Raw genomic sequence first — 7,859 nt, 5'->3', positions numbered from 1 at the left:
TATATATATATATGTGTGTGTGTGTGTGTGTGTGTGTGTGTGTGCGTTTTTATACATGTACACAAACGCATGCACAGACAAGGATACATATTACAGAAAGACAAGATGAAACAGACAGGGAATGATAAGAAAGAAGAGAAGCCAAGGAGAAGAACAGGTAATTATTGAAGAGACCACGGAATGTGTGACTAAAGAACTCTACTAATAATAAAGTTAAAGTGAAGATTAGTTAAACAGTACGTCTGTTTATTGGCAAAACGACCGTCCCCAAATATAGTAATATCTGTTTCAACACACGATTTCCCATCGAGAATCTTCCAAAATAAATACATAAACGTATGAAAATACGATTTAGAGCTGATTGTATTTCTTTAGGTTGTATTGCTATCTGATTGTAAGTTATATTTCTGTCATAAAAAATAGATATATAAAACTAGATAACATTATTTTAAACATATATATGTAATTGATTATGATTGAGTTATACCAAATTGTTATTATATATTGTAAATAATTTTCATTTGATTATATGTTTAAAAATATAATGTTAACGAAAGACAAGTCGCCGCTCTGTTTGGCCGATAACTTGTATGATACGCAACCATAAAGTATTTATGTAAATGATTGTTCTACGCGTTACTCTGATATAATAACATTTACCCGAAGAAACAGGTGACTGACCTAATTAGAAGTTCGTTTATTTTCAGTTCTCATAAATCACTTTATCTGATAATGGGGCAGACAGGATGGAAGAAAAAAAAATGTTGACTCTACAACATTCTTAAATAATCAGTGGCTTCGAACGGTTTAAGTGACAAAATAATATGAAGAAAACAGAAAATGTGAAAACTAATCGATTGAGAAAATATTTTGGAAAAGACGTCTAAGTTAATATTATGTGTTGACTGTGAATTAGTTTTCTTGTTTTAAGTTTTATAATTGATGCCATCAGCAAACCACTCATAATACAAGGTAATTAATGTCTCACAAATGTCTCTTATTAATAATAAACGTCATTTTTTAATGCAGGACAGGAGATAGTTTTTAAGGAAACTTGGTCTAAAATGTAGTTACAAGTACCAACTTTTGTATGAGACGCAAGTTGAAATCTCACACCAACCTTTTAGAACACCCGTCTTCAAGGAGCCATACAAGAATTTTAACAACACATTTGTGGAAAGGGCAGTATGTTGGGAATGTTATATCTTATACAAACTATTGTAATTTGGAAAATGTTTTTATTTTCACAAATGTTTTTATTTTCACAAATTAGATAAAATCTCCTTGGAAATATCTGAAATTAATTGCTAAAATCAATGATAGAAAATGAAAACCAAGGATAAAATCTAGAATTATAGTACAAAGTCAAATATGTCATGTACAAAGATACATGCATAAGACGAGAGCAATGGAAATTTAAGATAAGAACATTTTAAGAAAATAGATTTGAATTCGTCATACTGCAGTACCTCCCACTTCCAGTAAACATGCAATTAGTTACCCAAAACATTTACTGAGTAAACTACATACGATTAAATATCTCATACAGCTAAACGCTACACTTCAGAAATTATAAATTTGTGGCTTGCTCTTGGTTTGCTAACAATCTGCAAGCCATGAATCTGCTTGATTAGAAGTGATTTGGAAGCCGTACAAACACAACAGTCAGTCTATTTGATAAATCCCATTTTCCTGAAATGTTTATTACAATTCAACAACATGCTTGATGACCCAACCTATTGTCTGACTATATATCTCTCTTTTAGAACTGTAAAATAAGAGACTAATTGATATATCCATCTGAATGTTTACACAGTCACTGACTAATACAACAAGTGGTTGGATGTTAAGCTTTTCATCTTTGAAGGGAAAGCATTGTCAGAAAGCTCAACTACATTTTCTCCCCTTCTCTTATAAGTAATTCATAAAATCTTCACTTATAGTAATTAGACACATCCTTATATGTTATATCGTTATTGCTGGTTTAGCTGTTGCTATATCTCTCAGGAATCAAATCCAACATTTAGATTTCGTTTCCACGCAAAGATTTGTTTCCTTGACTAAAATGCATTAATGCCTTTGAAAAAAGTTAAGGCAGGACATTATTTTTATTCTAAGATTCTTAGTCTTTCTGATACTATAATTAAGTAGATACATTTGTCATATAAGTTGACTGTGGTAGGCCTTTCAAATAACGATGACGGTGTTTGTGTGTTTGGCAGCCTGGATCAGCGTCCATTGTGCAGAAACTATATTAGTGGATAATGCGATGGAAGTGGGTAAAACAATAAAACTTTAGAGAAAGAACAATGAGAAGGTATAGATTACAAGAGAGAACGAACGAGATTGGTAAATAATGACAAAAATATTCAGAAATAAAAGAAAAGAGAGACGATTAAGAAAAGAAAGGCTGCTAGATAAAGACACGGAAGAGAATGAACGTATAATAAATAGAGCAGTGAAAGACAGAAGAAAGATATAAACAAAGGCAGAGAGAAAGACTTAAAGCAGAAACATAATGGTGATGACCCTCAACTTGAACTTCTGAATACAGCAAAGAAAAGGTATGTGTGATCTGGTGGGTTTGCAGGTCAACACTGCAGATGTGGGTCAGAGATGAATTTGGCAACTTACTGCTAGAGATAACCGCTAGACGTACATACAAATGTTATTTAAAAGTCGTGCGGAGATAACCTTTCTGTCTGAAGCAAAGTAAGAGGGTCAGGTGTGAGAACTAGATCTAAAGAATTATAATTGACAACCTATGTCCAAGTTATCTTGTGTTGCATCTTTCGATAAAGGTCAAAATACGAATGAGTAGTAAAAAAAAGAAAAAAAGAACAAATACTAAAATGAAAACTGTTGTTCGTAATTGATACGGTGTATTAGGTTTTCCTATGCAATCAATATTGCCTTCGGTCTATTTGAACCGATGTCGATAGAAAGATCGGATGGGTAGGTGAGGGTGAACATCCTTTCAAGACAGTAGCCTTATAGGTCTGTTATTTACACTGCAACAATAACATTGAATCTGCACATATAGACATAGGCACACATAAACTTAGACGTTCATGTAGGTAAATACACATACACACACGTAGACAGCTAAACATATACGCATGTATACAGACACACACACACACACACACACATGTATCTGTGGCAAAAAAACATTATATATATGTATTATATTTATAAATGTCCCCCTCACTATACTATATCTGTATACACACGCTCGCGTGCGAACACACATATATAACACTATCACAAACATGTATTAACGTGTGTATGTATGCATGTATCTATCTATCTATCTATCTATCTATCTATCTATCTATCTATCTATCTATCTATCTATCTATCTAAAACTATTTTTTCTATATCTGAGGATAACAATTGTATGGATTTGTGTGATTCTTACGCTTAATGTTAAACAGTCGTCTATATGGCGTTGATATAGCTTATTTGCAAACGATAAAGCTAATCAAATTATATTGTTTTACAGAGGAAATGAATGATTCGATCGGTAAACTCAGCAGCCATCTTGGAATACTTTACACGCGGCTATGTGATAATGACAATATTTCTACCATTAAAGAACTATTGTATTTTTTAATGCATCGCCTACTGTTGTTACCACGAAGCCAGCAATAAATTACTGACTGAAATTGAATTTTTAAAAAATCTGCAATAAAAATTGAAATATTTTTAGACTGATTCGAGAACACTGCTCGCACACTGGAATGAAAATAAATGATCTATTATATCACATTCAGACTACTATTATAGAAATGATACTGACGACTGCCCAGTTCATATCAAACGATTTTCTCCGATCACAGAACATTTGTATTTGTCCCGTTCTCTTTTAAATCATGTGGATTATGTGTGATGCGTATTTGTCTGTTGTAGCGCACAGTTTTCGAAGAGATATTATCAAAGCTGGAATGGCTAAGCTCGAGCATCGGGTTTTCGAAAATTCTGTTTGGAGGAGCAGCAAGCTTCTAGCTTCTTTTTTGCGGAATAAGCTAGATGAATGATAGAATAAACAGGATAACACCTTTGACTGCTTTCGGGTTGTGGGTTTGTAGAAGATCTTATCAGTAAATGCGCTACTCATTAATGCCGTATTACAATGGCATGCGTCTCTGTTGAAGGTTTTTATGTCTGCCGATAGGTTGAAGAATTTTCTATAGATATAAACCGCTTCCTCACTAGGCTTTCTCCAGAGGTGATACTTGACTGTCTAGAGTTCAAGAGAAGATACTCAGGAAGTTGACTTTTGTTAAGTTGGGTGTAGCAGATGTGTTTCAGCCGAATAATTTGATGTTTTGGAGGGAGGCTGTATTCCTCCCCTCGATGTGTTGTGTCCTTCTATGTTCAGATGTTAGTGTATATATATATATATATATATATATATATACACTCACCTACATATACATGCATTCATACTTACATGCATATATGTGTGTCTGTGTACACACACACACACGCACGCACACACACATACACACACACACACACACACACACACAAACAAACACATACACACACACATATATACATATACATATAAGCCATTTTCTGAGAGTACGGCTGAAATAAAATCTCCTCACACATCGTCATGGAATTCCTGATCCTAGTCCTAGCTTTATATGCACTTAGTGAGTTCCATCTATATTTCTCTCTCTATGGTATTAGACCTTCCATCTATCGGTCTCGCTTATATCTTCATTCTTCCACTCCAACTCTTAATATTATCCTTCTGATGATGGAATAGTTTGCCACTAAATTCCAGTGATGCAGTAAACATGCAGAGATCTGCACCAGTCATGCAAACATTCTCGAAACTGCTGTAAAATCCTTTTTGTACAATTTTTATCAATTCAAATTTCTACTTCTGACACTATTCATCTACTTGTCTCATAAATACTATGGACTTTCTTTCTACCTTATACGGGAATGTATCTAACTTCTTTTGAACTATTATGAGCTTTTCACATTCCAAATTTTTCCCCGACTTCCTGCTATATATATGTATATATATTCCTTTTATGTATATTTGCATTTGTCGTTAACGTGTTATATAAGTATAAATATGCTATAAACTGGCTTTATACATGCTAACTGCCTATTTATAGCTCTGTTACATTATACATACATACATACATACATACATACATACATGCATACATAGGTGTGCCATTTCGAACTGGTTACTACAAGAACTCAGTGAGGTAGATGTTTGAACTCGCAAGCTGCTCAGCGCTTCAGAAAACTTGAACATCAATGGAGATGTAGACTGGCTATACGTCTCACGTAAGGATGGTAGCCGTGGTCTCAAATCTGTATTGATGTCATATGAAGCACGTATTATGATCCTGAAACAACACTGTAGCAGAAGAAAGAGACCAGTAACTATCTTTACGTAGTTTGTTACCATGAAGTCAACAAACAGCATAATTAGGATAACTAATGAACTTGAGGAGACGTATGAAATATGAGCTAATGTAAATCTCTACCCAATGAGTATTGGAAAAATCTATTTATTAGTAGAATAGAATAAAAAAACAATGGACCAGTCCACTGAGAAGGTGATGCATGGGTATTTGGCACGTAAAACGCCGACCATAGAAAGCACTGACCATGACAAAAGATTCGCATAGAGTGCCGACAAGTTTATGACACCCCTCTTGGAAAACTACTTCAAAGCAATTCAAGAAAATGAAATCTCTACCAAGATATCAACCTCATTATTATTGGAAACTGCAAGAGAGTGGCTTCCAGATGTCCAGCACCACTATAACAGCCTAATTCCACGTCAACAATATATAGAATATCGATATCTCTTCAGGTACAAGTGTTGCAAATAGCCAGTGGGCTTATTAATACCATTTGATATTGATACTGATTCTGTTGCTATTGATTATTTTTCAATAAGCCCACTGGCTATTTGCGGCACCATATTTTATTTCGCTGTTATCGCGCTGTTGGACGTCTGTCACCGGGGAACCCATAGCAGTGTGAAATCACGTGACCTGGCAGTTACCGGGGAACTGTCTCTGGAATTAGCGGATTACTCTCGTCTGTCAACAATATAATTTCGAGTGAGTGCAAAAACACCACAACTCCTTATGAGAGATTCCCCTTAAGGTAAATAACACATTATTCTGTGTTCTAACACAACCTCCACGTTAAGTTGGAGATCAAGATTACCTTTTAATATTATGCCATTTTAAGTATGAGAGGTCAGTGGTATTGATACACCCTGACCTTTTAAAAATATCACCTGCTATTAAGGGTAAAAAAGTAATGCTCCACGTAGAAAAAAAATGCTATATAATCTAGAATCGAAACCGTGTCAGAAATTAAGGCAGCTCAGAATTTATATCTTTCTTGACATTGCTCTCCGATATTTGTCTCTATGAATAAATTAGCTGACTAAAGACACCACACACCACATACACACACACACACACACACAAACACCTGAAGAGGTCAAGTTTAAATGAAACCACTGAAACTCCTGACTTATTTCACTGCTATTTAGAATTTTTAGTCTGCTTCACTCAGAAAGATTTTGAACAAAGCTGTACAGGATCGTCAACCTTCGTATTTGAACTGTACTAGCAATTCATTTGATATAAATCGATTAAAAGCATAAAACTATTTTATGAAATGGCTCTGATACGCTATTTTAGCAGAAACACCATCTAAAGTGTAAGATGAAGAAAATTCTTTGCGGCAAATAAATTTAAAACTGTGTAGCTCTCCAAATTTCATTAATTTATCTTGATACGATACTCCGTACTCTACATGAAATCCATTGAAAAGAACGTAGGATTTACCATTCGAAGAGACAACAGGTTAATTGTTTATTCTAAACGATTCTAAATGTTTCTAAATGTTTCCAATCAGTCGATATGGTTTGCCATTTGGTGGGTTTTATCAAAGTGCTCGTGAGGTAAATGTCCAGATTTACAATCCTTATTCCTATACTTAAATAAATGTATAGTGTTTACCCGCCCCCACACACACACCCACAGATGCAAATAGGAAGTATATACATAATATAACACGCGTACACATGTTGTGTACATACGCACGGAACACGCATATTTACGCACATTCATACGTACGTATATTTGTATCATTTTGTTGTCTATCTATTAAGTAATAAAACATATATTCATACACAAGATGATAATGTGATGACAAATATACCTTTTTCACAGATTATCTTAACAACGTCCGAAAAAAATTATTATTGCATAATCTAGAATCGAAACCGTCTCAAAAATTAAGTCAGCCCAGAATTTATATCTTTCTTGGCACTGCTCTCCAATATTCATGTCTATGGTTAAATTGGCTGACTATATGAATATAGAGCAAAGCTGTAACTGTGAAATCTATAAATATTGTATTAGTAAGAGAAAGAGAGAGAGAGAGAGAAATGAAGAGAGAGAGAGAGAGAGAGAGAGAGAAAGAGAAAGAGATGAATAATAGGATTACGCAGTATAACATATTCCAGATATTTCAATAACGCAGCATGCATTAAGTGTGTAGATTATTGCAATGACAAATAGTTAGCAGTGCATATTTATTTCTTGCTTAATGTGTAGTTTACTTCTCGGGGAACTTCCTCAGTCATTGTGTTTTTATCATTTTTTGCATTTCTTGACAGTTTTTGACATGAACAGCTAGATTCAGCCGAGGAAATTGCACTTTTTCACTGACCGTATACATCTACATTTACATATAAACACGCCCACACCAGCTAACAGACACACACACACACACACACACACACACACACACACACACACACACACACACACACACACACACACACACACACA

The sequence above is a fragment of the Octopus bimaculoides genome, chromosome 2 (assembly GCF_001194135.2).
Source record: "Octopus bimaculoides isolate UCB-OBI-ISO-001 chromosome 2, ASM119413v2, whole genome shotgun sequence".
NCBI classification, from domain to species: domain Eukaryota; kingdom Metazoa; phylum Mollusca; class Cephalopoda; order Octopoda; family Octopodidae; genus Octopus; species Octopus bimaculoides.
This window is presented reverse-complemented; position numbering follows the sequence as displayed.